Here is a 15592-nt window from a genome sequence, read left to right as displayed (position 1 = left end):
TATCGCCTGCTTGCCGCGTTCGATCGATGCCCCGCTCGCTAAATAGCTTTGGTCGCTGCCTAGAGAGCGGCTATTCAGTAAGTAACTCGGTAGTAAGTACGTAACAGCGTACTCGGTATGTGTCGAGTGTTTTTGGCGGCTGTGCCTGCCAGTGGAGGACAGTGGATCTTGGTGGGAGGAGCCAGCTGAGTCCGGTCGTTACGGTAGCTCGCCGACCGGCCAGTCAGTGCGTGCGCAGGGTTCTTGGGAAGGCGGGGAGGGGGGCCGGCTCCTGGGCCAGGTGGCGTCTTCCCCCGAGCGCGGTCCGGGGCCACCGGGAGGGCGCCGTCGGCAGGGGCCAGTGTGCGGTTATCGCTTCTCGGCCTTTTGGCTAAGATCAAGTGTAGTATCTGTTCTTATCAGTTTAATATCTGATACGTCCCCTATCAGGGGACTATATATTAAACGGATTTTTGGCACAGGGAGTCGGAGAAGGAGCTTGCTCCGTCCGCTTCAAGCATCGACCCGTTATTGCAGTGCGTTCGGGAACGGTGCGCCTCTCCAAGTTTTGTGCAAAAAAAGGTTGTGTTTTGTTGCCCTGTTCTTCCCCCTTTTTGTTTGTTTGTTTGTTTTTTTTGTATGTATGTAAATTGTGTTGTAAATAGGGTGAATATGTGCCCTTGTTGTAAGTGTGCTTGCCTCTGTTTTTTAGCAAAATGATGTAGTTTTCTGTGCGGGACGTAACTGTTTGTTGTCATTGCGCTGTCTCGCTTTTCCCACCTTCCCTCTCGGATTGTCTGTCCGGCCGGCCGGCTGGCGGCAGTGGCAACCCCGGGTCAGTGGGAGTGGCTGGGAAGGGGGCCGGAGGCGCCTGGTGCGCTGAAAGGTCACATTTCGCTCGGGTTTCTCTTCAGCACGCACAAATCTTTCGCCTTTTACTAAAGATTTCCGTGGAGAGGAACGCACCTGAGTTTGTGCTATTTTTGGATGCTCCGTCCACAGGGCGGGGCAACTTCGAACGGTTTAAGGACAGACGGCAATGTGCGACAGGTATGCGGGTTGCTTGCGAGTCGCCGACTTGCTCGTTTCTGGCTTATCGCCTGCTTGCCGCGTTCGATCGATGCCCCGCTCGCTAAATAGCTTTGGTCGCTGCCTAGAGAGCGGCTATTCAGTAAGTAACTCGGTAGTAAGTACGTAACAGCGTACTCGGTATGTGTCGAGTGTTTTTGGCGGCTGTGCCTGCCAGTGGAGGACAGTGGATCTTGGTGGGAGGAGCCAGCTGAGTCCGGTCGTTACGGTAGCTCGCCGACCGGCCAGTCAGTGCGTGCGCAGGGTTCTTGGGAAGGCGGGGAGGGGGGCCGGCTCCTGGGCCAGGTGGCGTCTTCCCCCGAGCGCGGTCCGGGGCCACCGGGAGGGCGCCGTCGGCAGGGGCCAGTGTGCGGTTATCGCTTCTCGGCCTTTTGGCTAAGATCAAGATTCTGAGCAAAGCAGAGATAATTTTGAAGATGGCTGGAGTTTGGAGAGTGGTGCGGAATACTGTGCGAGCAAAGTGGACGGGGAGTGCTGGAGCTATGCCCCAGAGAGAGGTGTTCATCAAGAGCTTTGTGTTGGGGAAATTTTCTCTGACTGAGAAGGAGGTGCTGGGCATTCAGCGAAATGGACGGGAGGAGTATTTTGACCTCGCCTTCCGAACACCCTGGTTGTTCCAAGAGTTCCTGTGTCGATGCAAGGCTATGGAAGATCTGGGCCCCTTCGAGATAGAGTCTCTAGAGCGGAGGAACCACAGGGTCATCGTCATAAACATGTATGACATGAACCTTCCTGACGAGAACGTGACGAGGTTCCTTGAGCGGTATTCCAGGGTGGTGGCAGGACCAAGGCTGCGCAGGGACTCCTACGGCTTCTGGAACGGGCAGCGAGTGTATGAGGTGCTTCTGAAGGAGGATGAGCACGGGTATGAGGGGTATTTCCATCCGCCGGCCCTGTGCAACATAGATGGGGTAAGGGGGCACCTCATGTACTCCAGGCAGCCCCCGTTCTGTAGGAGGTGTATGGAGGTGGGGCACACCGACCAGGAGTGCGAGACGGTCGTGTGCCACAATTGCGGGAGGAGGGGGCACATGGCGGTCGAATGCCAGGACCCAAAGGTGTGTAATCTCTGCGGGTCGAAGGAGCATTTCATGCGCACCTGTCCGGAGAGGCGTCGTACCTACGCCGAGGCAGCAGGTGGTTCTGAGAGAGCCGAGCCGAGGCCAGGGCCACCAGCGCAGGAGCAGCAGGAGGCCGAGAGGGTGGAGGTGCAGCCAGCGGCGGAGACGCAGGAGGGAAAGGAGGCCGGGGGAGCTGAGCCGGAACCAGCAACAGGGCCTGTAGTGGAGGAGAAGCCTGAGGAGGGGCAGCGGGAGCTGGGAGGCGATACGGAGCAGAGCGAGCCGTCTGGGTCGGGGGTGGCAGGTACCTCCAGGGAGGTCAGTGTGGTGCAGGACACTGACCTGGAGGACATACTCACTGCCGACGAGGACAGTGAGGGCTCTGTGTGCAGTATGGAGGAAGAGGTGGAGATACGTGGGGCCAAGAGGAAGCAGGTGGTGGAGAAGGCCGGGGTGGTGGCTAGGAAGGCCGCCAAGAAGAAGGGCAAGTCTCTGGACTGGGCTGAGGAGGGGGAGCTCATGGATACTCCCGATGACGCCACATTGGTAAAGGGGACTGAGGCTTTTGCCCAAAGTTTGGGCCTGCAGTGAGTGAGGCCTGTGTTGCAATTTTGGTTTGGTCATGGCAGACAAAATTTTTATTTCATTGAACACAAGGGGACTTAAAGACCGGGGTAAGAGGCAAGCTCTTTTTTATTCTTTACGTTCTGTGCCCTTTTCTGTTTGTTTTTTACAAGAGTGCCATTTGGCGGGAGGGAAGGAGGTAATATCTTTAGTTAAAGAGTGGAATTTAGGGATTTCTGTTTGGAGTGTTGGGAATGTGTTTGCTGATGGTTTAGGTATTTTGTTTAAAGAGGGAGGGATTTTTATTGAGGAATTTGTATCTATTGTACCAGGCAGGCTCTTGTGTGTCGATGTTATTTGGGGGGGTAAAAAGTTTAGGTTTTTAAATGTTTATTCTCCGTGTAATATAACGGAGAGATTTTCTTTTCTAAAATGTCTGCCAGTTCTGTTAATGACAAACAGGTGTGTGGTGTTAGGGGGGGATTTTAATTGTTCATTGGATGAGGGAGTGGTTGGGGGCAGGAGAGATTTTTCTGCTGTTTTTCTAAAAGAGTTATTGGTTAAGTTTAATTTGGTGGATGTGTTTAAGGAGGGTGGGTTTCAAGGGCCAGGATATACCTGGAGCAATACAAGGGGTATAAATAGGCGGCTGGATTATTTCTTTGTTTCTCAGGGGGAATCAGTTCATAAGTTCCAGGTGACACCGAGTTGGTCGTCAGATCATCAGATGATTAAATTTTCTTTGGGAAGGAGGGAGGAGCCTCGGGGGGAGGGAATTTGGAAATTTAATAATGGATTTTTAAAGGATAAGATTTTTGTTGAGCAATTTAGGGAGTTTTATTTGGGCTGGCAGGTTTTTAAATGTCGCTTTGAGTCAATCCTGGATTGGTGGGAGGTAGTGAAGGAGAGAGTTAGGGAGTTCTGTCAAGGGTATGGGAGGGCGAAGAGGAGGGAGGAGAGGGAGAGGGTTTGGCAGCTGCAGAGGGATCTGCAGTATTGGGCTGGGGTTGCCAACAGAGGAGGTGGGGTAGTATGGGAGGAGGTAAGTAGAATCAAGTCGGAAATTAAAGAGTATTATGTTGAGAGGGCGAGGAGGGTTTTGTTCATGGCCGGGGTGGAGAGGAGGGAGAAGGACGAGAAGGTGACAGCCTTCTTCTTTCGGAAGGCAAAGGAGAGGCAGGCGGCAGCAGCGATGGAGGTCTTGCTGACAGAGCAGGGGGGGGAGGTGACGGAGCAGCAGGACAAGTTGGATGCTGCTGTCAGGTATTATTCTCATTTATTTAGGGAGGCTGATAGGGATGTGGAAGAGGGAGATAGAATGGTGGAGCAGTTGTGGAGGAGAGTGGGGGAGGGGAAGCAGGAGGCTTTGGGGAGGGCACTCTCAAAGGAAGAGGTAAGGAGAGGCCTGTTTGGGATGAAGGGAGACAAGGCTCCAGGGAGGGACGGTATCCCAAAAGAATTATATGTTTGTTTTTGGGACATTATGGGGGAGGATTTAGTGGAGGTGTACAATGAAGTTGGGAGGGTTGGTTTATTACCATTTTCTATGAGGGAGGGAATTATTCATTTGATTTATAAGAAAGGAGACAAAAGGGAGTTGGGGAATTGGCGGCCTGTCACGCTGCTATGCGTGGATGCGAGGGTGTTGGGGAGGGTACTGGTCGACAGGGCTAGTGAGGTGATAGGGGAGGTGGTCTCTGGAGACCAGACATGTGCGGTTCCAGGTAGGTCAGGGATCCAAAATTTATTTGTGGTCAGGGATATGTTGAGTTGGGCACAGAGTAGGGGGGTAGGGGTTGGGGTTTTGAGTTTGGACCAGCAGAAGGCTTTCGATAGGGTAGATCATGGGTTTTTGTTTCAGGTTTTAGGAAGGATGAATTTTGGGGAGGGCTTTATTTCATGGGTTAAGATTTTGTATCGGGGGGTTTTTAGTAGGGTAAAATTAAATGGGAAACTGAGTGGTCCAGTAGTGCAGGGTAGGGGGGTTAGGCAGGGGTGCCCTCTGTCGCCACTTTTGTACGTTTTGTTTATTGAGCCATTGGCAGTGATGCTGAGGGAAGATAGGGCTTTTGTTGGGGTGCAGGTTCCAGGGGGCATGGGGAAGCCGATCAAAGTGCTCCAGTACGCCGATGACACCACAGTACTGGTGTCATGCGAAAGCGATATAGACCGGGCAATGGAGATTTTGAATAGGTATTGTAGGGGGACGGGGTCTTTGATTAACATGAACAAATCGGCCATTTTGTTTTCAGAGGGATGGATGGGGGGGACTGGGGGAAGGTATGGGATTGTTCGAAGTGGGGAGGAGGGGTTAAAAATTTTGGGGGTCCGGTTTTTGAAGGGGAGGTCAGACAATTTGAATTGGGAAGTGTGTTTGGGGAAGGTGGAAAGAAAACTTAATATATGGAGAAGCAGGGCTTTAACGGTGTCGGGGAAAGTCCTCGCAGTGAATGTCGATGTTTTCCCACAAGTTTTATACCTGGGGAGGGTTTTTCCAATGCCGGTGAGGTATAGGAGGAAACTTTTGAAATTAATTTTTTCTTTTATATGGGGGGGTAGGTATGAGCCCGTTAAGAGGGAGGTGATGTATCTCCCAGTGAGGGAGGGGGGGAGGAGCCTTATTAATATTCCTTTGAAGCTGGAAGTGTTGTTTTTGGAGGGGGTTTATCAAGTTTTAACGCGGGGAGATACACATAAGTGTTTTCATTTAGCTAAGTTGTGGGTTGGGACTGCGTTGAGATGGGTTACTGGGTGGGATAACAGGGGTCCGAGGGCAGAAGATGTGCCCTGGTATTATGAGAGGGCCATTTTATTTATGAGATTGAATAAAGTGCACATGACCAGGGAGAATCTGGAGGACCACAGGGAATTGTACAAGATGCTCCTGGGCGGGGTGGTGAGAGAGGAGGGGAAGATGCTGGCGGGGAAGGGGGTGGACTGGGGCGCTTTACAGGGGAAGGGGATGCCTAATCGGGTGAGGGACCTAAACTGGTTGGGGGCTCTTGGGAGGCTACCAGTGAGAGAGAGGCTCCACAGGTTTGGGACGGCAAGGTCAGCTCACTGCCCGAGAGGGTGTAACGAGGATGAGACTGTGGCTCATGTGTTCTGGGACTGTTTTTTTGCGAGGGCTTTTTGGGGGAGGGTTGATAAGAGCGGTGTTTTTCGTTGGTTGAGAGTGGGAATTTTGAGGGACTGGGTCCTGAAAGGGAACGGGTGGGGAGTTTTGACAGGGGAGAGGAGGAAGGTGGTGTGTCTATTGATGAGTTGGGGGAAGACAATGCTTTGGGACGCCAGGAATAAAAAGGTGGAGTTTCCATCAGACGTGACATCTAGTAGGCAGTGGTTCAGGGAGTGGGAGGGAAAAATTAAAAGAGAAGCAAAAATGTGCCTTCATAGGAGGGGTAAAGAGGAGTGGAGGGAGGTGTGGGAAAATATATTAGCGGTTTTGGGGGGGGTGGGGGGTACATGAGGGGATGTTGATGTGTTAGATAGGGTATATAGGGACGGGGTATGAGTGTAATGTTAAGTGAGTGGATGTCTAATGTTTAAGTTAGTATACGTAAGAATGTACATGATGTATAATGAGGTTATGAGATGGAATAAAGATCTTTAAAATCATCTGTTCTTATCAGTTTAATATCTGATACGTCCCCTATCAGGGGACTATATATTAAACGGATTTTTGGCACAGGGAGTCGGAGAAGGAGCTTGCTCCGTCCGCTTCAAGCATCGACCCGTTATTGCAGTGCGTTCGGGAACGGTGCGCCTCTCCAAGTTTTGTGCAAAAAAAGGTTGTGTTTTGTTGCCCTGTTCTTCCCCCTTTTTGTTTGTTTGTTTGTTTTTTTTGTATGTATGTAAATTGTGTTGTAAATAGGGTGAATATGTGCCCTTGTTGTAAGTGTGCTTGCCTCTGTTTTTTAGCAAAATGATGTAGTTTTCTGTGCGGGACGTAACTGTTTGTTGTCATTGCGCTGTCTCGCTTTTCCCACCTTCCCTCTCGGATTGTCTGTCCGGCCGGCCGGCTGGCGGCAGTGGCAACCCCGGGTCAGTGGGAGTGGCTGGGAAGGGGGCCGGAGGCGCCTGGTGCGCTGAAAGGTCACATTTCGCTCGGGTTTCTCTTCAGCACGCACAAATCTTTCGCCTTTTACTAAAGATTTCCGTGGAGAGGAACGCACCTGAGTTTGTGCTATTTTTGGATGCTCCGTCCACAGGGCGGGGCAACTTCGAACGGTTTAAGGACAGACGGCAATGTGCGACAGGTATGCGGGTTGCTTGCGAGTCGCCGACTTGCTCGTTTCTGGCTTATCGCCTGCTTGCCGCGTTCGATCGATGCCCCGCTCGCTAAATAGCTTTGGTCGCTGCCTAGAGAGCGGCTATTCAGTAAGTAACTCGGTAGTAAGTACGTAACAGCGTACTCGGTATGTGTCGAGTGTTTTTGGCGGCTGTGCCTGCCAGTGGAGGACAGTGGATCTTGGTGGGAGGAGCCAGCTGAGTCCGGTCGTTACGGTAGCTCGCCGACCGGCCAGTCAGTGCGTGCGCAGGGTTCTTGGGAAGGCGGGGAGGGGGGCCGGCTCCTGGGCCAGGTGGCGTCTTCCCCCGAGCGCGGTCCGGGGCCACCGGGAGGGCGCCGTCGGCAGGGGCCAGTGTGCGGTTATCGCTTCTCGGCCTTTTGGCTAAGATCAAGTGTAGTATCTGTTCTTATCAGTTTAATATCTGATACGTCCCCTATCAGGGGACTATATATTAAACGGATTTTTGGCACAGGGAGTCGGAGAAGGAGCTTGCTCCGTCCGCTTCAAGCATCGACCCGTTATTGCAGTGCGTTCGGGAACGGTGCGCCTCTCCAAGTTTTGTGCAAAAAAAGGTTGTGTTTTGTTGCCCTGTTCTTCCCCCTTTTTGTTTGTTTGTTTGTTTTTTTTGTATGTATGTAAATTGTGTTGTAAATAGGGTGAATATGTGCCCTTGTTGTAAGTGTGCTTGCCTCTGTTTTTTAGCAAAATGATGTAGTTTTCTGTGCGGGACGTAACTGTTTGTTGTCATTGCGCTGTCTCGCTTTTCCCACCTTCCCTCTCGGATTGTCTGTCCGGCCGGCCGGCTGGCGGCAGTGGCAACCCCGGGTCAGTGGGAGTGGCTGGGAAGGGGGCCGGAGGCGCCTGGTGCGCTGAAAGGTCACATTTCGCTCGGGTTTCTCTTCAGCACGCACAAATCTTTCGCCTTTTACTAAAGATTTCCGTGGAGAGGAACGCACCTGAGTTTGTGCTATTTTTGGATGCTCCGTCCACAGGGCGGGGCAACTTCGAACGGTTTAAGGACAGACGGCAATGTGCGACAGGTATGCGGGTTGCTTGCGAGTCGCCGACTTGCTCGTTTCTGGCTTATCGCCTGCTTGCCGCGTTCGATCGATGCCCCGCTCGCTAAATAGCTTTGGTCGCTGCCTAGAGAGCGGCTATTCAGTAAGTAACTCGGTAGTAAGTACGTAACAGCGTACTCGGTATGTGTCGAGTGTTTTTGGCGGCTGTGCCTGCCAGTGGAGGACAGTGGATCTTGGTGGGAGGAGCCAGCTGAGTCCGGTCGTTACGGTAGCTCGCCGACCGGCCAGTCAGTGCGTGCGCAGGGTTCTTGGGAAGGCGGGGAGGGGGGCCGGCTCCTGGGCCAGGTGGCGTCTTCCCCCGAGCGCGGTCCGGGGCCACCGGGAGGGCGCCGTCGGCAGGGGCCAGTGTGCGGTTATCGCTTCTCGGCCTTTTGGCTAAGATCAAGGGTAAGATCCATGATGGTTCATGGATCCCCTAGGGTCTCTGCCGGAGGTCTGGAGCGTACTCCACCTGCTCTCAAGCCAGGCTTCGGCCTGGTGGTGAGGAGCGATCGGGGGTTTTTTAGGTTCCCCCTGATAGACTAGTACCCTTCGGGGTTAGAAATGTACCCTTCGGGGCCTGAATTGAACCCTTCGGGGTTATCTGATTGGATTTATTGCTACTGGAAATTGGATTTGGATATGGATTGACTTGGATTTTGATTCGGACAACGGCGTTGTTGTACATATGTGAATAGGCTTACTTAGAGTAGATTTAATAATAAAAAGGTAAAACTCTTAGCCAACGCTAATGCCTTGACTTTGAGCTTCACCACAAAAAAAAAAAAAAAAAAAAAAAATCTGTTCTTATCAGTTTAATATCTGATACGTCCCCTATCAGGGGACTATATATTAAACGGATTTTTGGCACAGGGAGTCGGAGAAGGAGCTTGCTCCGTCCGCTTCAAGCATCGACCCGTTATTGCAGTGCGTTCGGGAACGGTGCGCCTCTCCAAGTTTTGTGCAAAAAAAGGTTGTGTTTTGTTGCCCTGTTCTTCCCCCTTTTTGTTTGTTTGTTTGTTTTTTTTGTATGTATGTAAATTGTGTTGTAAATAGGGTGAATATGTGCCCTTGTTGTAAGTGTGCTTGCCTCTGTTTTTTAGCAAAATGATGTAGTTTTCTGTGCGGGACGTAACTGTTTGTTGTCATTGCGCTGTCTCGCTTTTCCCACCTTCCCTCTCGGATTGTCTGTCCGGCCGGCCGGCTGGCGGCAGTGGCAACCCCGGGTCAGTGGGAGTGGCTGGGAAGGGGGCCGGAGGCGCCTGGTGCGCTGAAAGGTCACATTTCGCTCGGGTTTCTCTTCAGCACGCACAAATCTTTCGCCTTTTACTAAAGATTTCCGTGGAGAGGAACGCACCTGAGTTTGTGCTATTTTTGGATGCTCCGTCCACAGGGCGGGGCAACTTCGAACGGTTTAAGGACAGACGGCAATGTGCGACAGGTATGCGGGTTGCTTGCGAGTCGCCGACTTGCTCGTTTCTGGCTTATCGCCTGCTTGCCGCGTTCGATCGATGCCCCGCTCGCTAAATAGCTTTGGTCGCTGCCTAGAGAGCGGCTATTCAGTAAGTAACTCGGTAGTAAGTACGTAACAGCGTACTCGGTATGTGTCGAGTGTTTTTGGCGGCTGTGCCTGCCAGTGGAGGACAGTGGATCTTGGTGGGAGGAGCCAGCTGAGTCCGGTCGTTACGGTAGCTCGCCGACCGGCCAGTCAGTGCGTGCGCAGGGTTCTTGGGAAGGCGGGGAGGGGGGCCGGCTCCTGGGCCAGGTGGCGTCTTCCCCCGAGCGCGGTCCGGGGCCACCGGGAGGGCGCCGTCGGCAGGGGCCAGTGTGCGGTTATCGCTTCTCGGCCTTTTGGCAAAGATAAAGACGGGAAGAGGATGGGAACGCCGGAAGGTGACGTGCCGACCCACAGGGTGCGGCTGAGGAACACGGTTCGGGTGGAGATGGAGGACGGAGAGAGGAGGAAAGGTTTCACTTTGGATTTTTTTGTGAAGAACATCTTGAAGGAGTTACTAAGGGTTGACAGCGAGACAGTTTTTTGCCTCCAGGATTTTTCCCCACGAGGGTTTTTTGATTTAACATTTGTGTCAGAAGCCGCCTGCTACAACCTGCACCAGAAATTTGTGGAACACAAAGAGGACCCGGCACTGCAAGGGATTACCGTCCACTTGCTATACAACAAGGCCCTGCGACCCCTGATGATCCACCTCTACAACCCCTTTGTTCGGGAGGAGGACATCCTGGCCTTCCTGCTCAGGTACTGTTCAGATGTGAGGGAGGGGGTGAAATTGAAAGACAGATTTGGTTTTTGGAACGGGAAAAGACGTTTTAATGTCCGTTTTAAGCAGGATCCTTCAGGGGTGGGGGGGGTAGCACATCCTCCTGGGGCCTTCTCCATAGGCCCGGACAGGGGCTACCTGGTATACCCAGGGCAACCTTTGTACTGTCGTAGGTGTGGACTGTATGGGCATGTTAAGGCGGTGTGCTCCACTGACCGATGTAGGCATTGTGCATCGGCGGAGCATGCTACAAGAGACTGTGTGGCCCCGAAAATGTGCAGTCTTTGCGGGAGTGTGGAGCACCTTTTCCGGGCCTGCCCAGAAAGGGTGAGGTCGTTTGCGGCCCTGGTGCAGGGTGAGTTTGGGGCCTACTCTGGGCCTCCTGGAGGTCAAGCACGGCCTAGCACCAGGAAGGCCGGGCGAGAAGCAGGGGAGTCGGCTACGGAGGGAGGGCAGGCTTCGGAGCACGGGGCTGGGCCTTCCAGCACTACTAGCCCAGGCTCTGCGGCGGCCTTGGCCACTAGGCCGGATCAGGAAGGGGTGGGGCCTGGTGGGCTGGCTCCGGTTCCGGAACCATCCCTGCATCCTGGGCACAGGAGCGAGACCTCAGCTTTGGAGGAGCCACGGAGGGGCGCGGAGGGGAGTACAGAGCAAGAGGCAAGGGGGTCCAGTGAGACCATGGAGGCTTGGTCTGGGTCGGGTCCGGCTTCCGGTCGGGCTCCGGTTTCCGGTCCGGGTCTGGCTTTGGGTTCCGGTCCGGCTCCGGGTTCCGGTCCGGCTCCGGATTCCGTGCGGGCTCCGGGTTCCGGCCCGGGTCCGGCTCTGGGGTCCGGTCCGGCTTCGGATTCCGGTTCGGGTTCCGGTCCGGCTCCGGATTCCGGTTCGGGTTCCGGTCCGGCTCCGGGTTCTGGTCCGGTTCCGGGTTCCGGTCTGGGTCCGGATTCCGGTCCGGTCCGGGCCTACTCACCGGGGCAGATCTTCGGGCCTTCCTCGCGTCCTGGCCTGGGTTTGGGGCTTGGGGCAGTGGTGATGAAGGCGAGGGTCTGGGCGGAGGAGTCCGGAGTCCCAAGAGAGGGTTCGCCGGAGCTATTTTCCCCTTTGTCGGTGCCTCCTGTGGAGGAGGTTTTGTCCCCGGAGGCGGAGGGAGCGGCTATGTGCACCACTGCGGACCTGCAGACCCCGTTGGCGTGGGGGGACAGCCCTCCTCCAGAGGGAGAGGTGCCGGAGTGGGCGCAGGTGGCAGCACGGAAGCGGGTTCGCTCGGGGGACACGAACGGGAGAGAAGCAAAGGCAGGACCGGGCATCCCTCTGCAGAACAGGTTCCTGGCCCTTTCAGACTCGGCGGAGGGGGAGGCCCAGGAGGTGGACATTGAGGTGGACCTGGAGGAGGCATCCGGAGCCTCTGCGGCCTCAGCGGGACCGGCAGTCAGCCCGGCTTCCCAGTTTGCAGGCTGGGATGTGGCGGGGATCACAGGGGTGATGGGGATGGAGAAAGGACTCGAGGGAGGGGGGGACTCCTCTGAGAAGGAAGGGGATTGAAGGTCAGTAAAAATTTTTTTTGTTAAAAAAATGGTGGTAAATGTAATCACTTTGAATGTGCGGGGTTTGAGAAACTCGGGGAAGAGGCAGGCACTTTTTGCCTCTTTAGCGGCGACAAGAGGGAAGGTTTTTTTGTTACAGGAGGTGCACCTTCGGGACATGGGGGATGTACTGGGTTTCTCAGAGGAGTGGACGTGGGGCCCATCGGCGTGGTCGGTGGGCAGCGTTCATGCCGATGGGCTGGGGATTTTGGTGAAGGGCGCTGATATGGAAATCCAGGAGTCTGTGGACATTGTGGCGGGGCGGGCGATGTACGCAGACGTTAATCAGGGTCCTTTTAAAATAAGAATTTTTAATGTGTACGGGCCAACTCGGAGTGGGCGGAGGCTGGAGGTTTTTAGGGAGCTGGTGCCCAGTCTGTCCACCTCCAGGCGGATAATCCTGGGGGGGGACTTTAATGTGTCGCTGGATGGGGGTGGGGCTAGCGCTGCTGGGGGGGGGGATTATTCGGCAAGAGCGCTGGCGGAGTTGGTCAGGGATTACGGCCTGGTCGACTCCTTCCGGGCGGCACATCCGGCGGCTCCAGGCTTTACCTGGCGGAATTCCAGGGGAGCTGCGAGCCGCCTGGACTACATTTTTGTGCCGAAGGAGTGGGTGGGGGTGACCGCCACGCTGCAGCCTTCATGGGCATCTGACCATGACATGCTGCAGGTGGCGGTCCCCATTCCCAACACGCAATGGGGGCCAGGCTACTGGAAATTGAATACCTCCCTAATGAAATCCAGGGCGTTCCAGGAGGCCTTTCGAGGCTTTTATAAGGCCGTGAGGGCACTGCGGGGGTTCTACTCCACAGTGGTAGACTGGTGGGAGGCGGCAAAAGTGCGTTTCGGCCTTTTTTGCCAAAGGTACAGCATGGCGCAGCGGCGGAGGGAGCGGACGGAGGTGAAGAAGTGGCTAGACGCCTTGGCGTATATGCACACCCAGCTCAACAGGGGGAGGGCAGTGAGGTGGGAGGCCTATGAGGGGGCGAAGGAGAGGGTGAGAAGCCTCCTGGAGGGGAGGGCTAAGGCCTTGGCCTTCCAGGGCCGGCTGAGGGAGAGGGAGGAGGGGGAGAAGCCCACTGCTTTTTTTTTTCAGGCTGCTGAGGCTCGGAGGAAGGCCGCCGTGATCTCTGGGTTGAAAGGGGAAGCGGGGCTGGAAACGGGGGTCCCGGAGATGCTGGGGATCGCGGAGGGCTTCTTCCGAGACCTTTTCAGCAGGAGAGAGTGCGACCCGGAGGAGCAGGAGGCACTGCTGGGGTGTGTGGTGCCCCGGTTGGGGCGGGAGGAAGGGCAGGCACTGGAGGCGGAGCTCAGTCTGGAGGAGCTGACAGGGGCGCTCCGCTCCATGAGGGAAGGGAGGGCCCCGGGGCATGACGGACTCCCGTGGGACTTCTACAGGGAGTTTTGGGACATCATTGGTCCGGATCTCATGGAGGTCTTTCAGGCGCTTCTGGAGGGGGGAGCGCTGTCGGCCTCCATGAGAAAGGGAGTGGTGACGCTGCTCCACAAGGGAGGGGACAGGGCTGACCTTAAGAACTGGCGTCCAATCACCCTGCTGACGGCGGACTATAAGCTGCTGGCCAAAGCAGCTGCGGTCCGCCTGAAGCAGGTGATGGACGTCCTGGTCAGCCCTGACCAAACTTGTGGGGTACCGGGGCGGTCCTGCAGCTGGAACCTGGTTCTGCTGCGGGACACAATTGACTGGGTGCGCGATCGGGGCCTTCCTCTGGCGGTGGTCAGCATCGACCAGGAGAAGGCCTTCGATCGGGTGCAGCACGCCTTCCTGTTCCGGGTCCTGCAGCGGATGGGTTTGGGCCCTCGGTTTCTGTCTTGGCTGCGTATGCTGTACAGGGGAGTGTACAGCTGCGTAAGAGTGAATGGGTTTCTGAGCGGGGCTGTGGAGCAAGCGGGGGGGGTGCGGCAGGGGTGCCCAATCTCCCCGCTGCTCTACGTCCTGTTCATGGAGCCCTTCGCAGAGCTGGTGCGCCGGGACCCAGGGGTGGACGGGGTGAGGATCCCAGGGGCTGCAGGGGCCGAGTTGAAAATCCAGCAGTACGCGGACGACACGACAATTTTTGTGTCGTCGACTCGGTCCCTGGCAAGGGTGAGAGTCCTGGTGGACAGGTTTGCGGCAGGGACGGGCTCCAGGGTGAACCTGTCCAAGTCCTCAGTCCTGCTGTGTGGCCGGTGGAGAGAGGAGGTGAGGGACTACGGTGGCTGGGAGCGGTGCCAGGGGGGACTGAAGGTGTTGGGGGTGCGCTTCTTTCCCCAGGGCAGTGGTGAGCGGAACTGGGAAGGACGTATGGCGCTGGTGAGATCACGGCTGGGGGTGTGGGCACGCAGGCGGCTGTCACTGACTGGGAGGGTGGTAGTGGTGAGGGCTGTCCTGCTCCCACTACTCCTACATTTGGCCTACGTCTTCCCAGTTCCTGCAACGATCAAGGTGGCCCTGACCAGGGCCATGTTCAAGTTTCTGTGGGGAGGGAGGTACGAATATGTGCGTCGCGACCTCATGTACATGCCGGTGGACAAGGGGGGTCGCGGCGTGCCGAGAATCCCCCTGAAACTTGACGCGATTTTTACATCTTTCGCGTGTAGGATGGTCCTGGGAAGGGTCCCCCACAAGTGCTACCACTTCGCCCGTCTCCACCTGGCGACCGCACTGAGGCACTGGGTGCCGCTGACCCACGTGGCTCCACGGGCAGAACAGCAGTCCCCGGCCTATCAGGCAGTGCTGCGCTTCCTTGGGCAGTGCCCGGCTCCAGTGGAGAGGGAGAGCCTTCTCCAGCACAGGCTGCTATACAACAGCATTGCGGGCAGGCAGGTGGCAGGTCCTGAAGGGGTGCCGCTGAACCTTGAGTGGGGCAAGGTGAGCGGGGGGAGGGCACCAGGGGTGGTGCGGGACCTCCACTGGCTGTGCGCGATGGGCAGGCTGTCGGTGCGGGAGGTGCTGCATCGCCATGGGTGCAGTGCCAGCCCACTCTGTCCAAGGGGCTGTGGGCTGGTGGAGTCGGTGGCGCACGCCCTATGGGAGTGCCAGTTTGCAAGGGTGTACTGGGGGTTGGTGCAGGGCCTCCTCAGTGGGGTAGGGCCTGCCTTCACCCTGAGCAGAGAGAGAGTTCTGTACAGGCGGGGGCTGGCGGCAGTGGGAGCCGTGGCTGAGGGTGTAGTGTGGGAGGTGGTAGGGTATGGCAAGTGGGTGCTGTGGGAGGACAGGATGGCAGCAGTGGGGATGAGGCTGAGGGTCCTGACTCCCAGCCAGCTCTTCCATAGGTTCTCTGGGAGGGTAGCGGAGAGAATAAGGGGGGATGGGGTGGTGCACGGGTGGGAATGGGTGCGGAAGTACTGGGGAGGCCTGGAAAGGCTCTTCCTCTGGGAGGGGGGTCCTGGGAATATGTAAGCATGTAAATAGAATGTATGTGATTGGGGTGGTTGGGTTCGGGGTTGGTGGGGTGGGGTGGGGTGGGGAGGGGGGAGGGTGGAGGGTGGGGTTCTTCTTGTTGTTTTTGTATTTGTATTGTTTTTGTTGTTGGAGTTGTTTGTTTGGGGTTTTGTGGTTGGGGTGGGTGGGGGGTGGGAGGGGGTGGGGTGGGGGGTTGTATGGTTGTTTCGGTTCTGTTTTTGTTTGGTTTTGAAATGTGTTGATACAGTGGGAATGTGTTGGGACTTTGGGACTTCAGGGGAGGGTGG

General features: G+C 55.8%; 6 non-coding genes and 2 pseudogenes across 6 annotated transcripts; all 8 read left to right on the top strand.

The window, feature by feature from the left end:
- The first annotated feature begins 350 nt into the window (after positions 1-350).
- On the top strand, positions 351-541 carry LOC133106176 (U2 spliceosomal RNA). The gene has a single exon (XR_009704347.1). It is a non-coding gene; the product is annotated as a U2 spliceosomal RNA (small nuclear RNA).
- Positions 542-873: 332 nt separating this feature from the next.
- LOC133105921 (U5 spliceosomal RNA) lies at positions 874-990 on the top strand. The gene has a single exon (XR_009704106.1). It is a non-coding gene; the product is annotated as a U5 spliceosomal RNA (small nuclear RNA).
- A 5308-nt stretch (positions 991-6298) lies between these two features.
- On the top strand, positions 6299-6464 carry LOC133106348 (U2 spliceosomal RNA; annotated as a pseudogene).
- Positions 6465-6796: 332 nt separating this feature from the next.
- On the top strand, positions 6797-6913 carry LOC133105919 (U5 spliceosomal RNA). Its single transcript, XR_009704104.1, has one exon. It is a non-coding gene; the product is annotated as a U5 spliceosomal RNA (small nuclear RNA).
- A 433-nt stretch (positions 6914-7346) lies between these two features.
- LOC133106175 (U2 spliceosomal RNA) lies at positions 7347-7537 on the top strand. The gene has a single exon (XR_009704346.1). It is a non-coding gene; the product is annotated as a U2 spliceosomal RNA (small nuclear RNA).
- A 332-nt stretch (positions 7538-7869) lies between these two features.
- LOC133105918 (U5 spliceosomal RNA) lies at positions 7870-7986 on the top strand. Its single transcript, XR_009704103.1, has one exon. It is a non-coding gene; the product is annotated as a U5 spliceosomal RNA (small nuclear RNA).
- Positions 7987-8794: 808 nt separating this feature from the next.
- Positions 8795-8996, top strand: LOC133106505 (U2 spliceosomal RNA; annotated as a pseudogene).
- A 332-nt stretch (positions 8997-9328) lies between these two features.
- Positions 9329-9445, top strand: LOC133105917 (U5 spliceosomal RNA). Its single transcript, XR_009704102.1, has one exon. It is a non-coding gene; the product is annotated as a U5 spliceosomal RNA (small nuclear RNA).
- The last annotated feature ends 6147 nt before the right edge of the window (positions 9446-15592 follow it).

This window comes from Conger conger, chromosome 12 (genome assembly GCF_963514075.1).
Source record: "Conger conger chromosome 12, fConCon1.1, whole genome shotgun sequence".
Lineage (NCBI taxonomy): Eukaryota > Metazoa > Chordata > Actinopteri > Anguilliformes > Congridae > Conger > Conger conger.
Note: the sequence above shows the minus strand (reverse complement) of the source record. Positions and strands in the feature narration are given on the sequence as shown.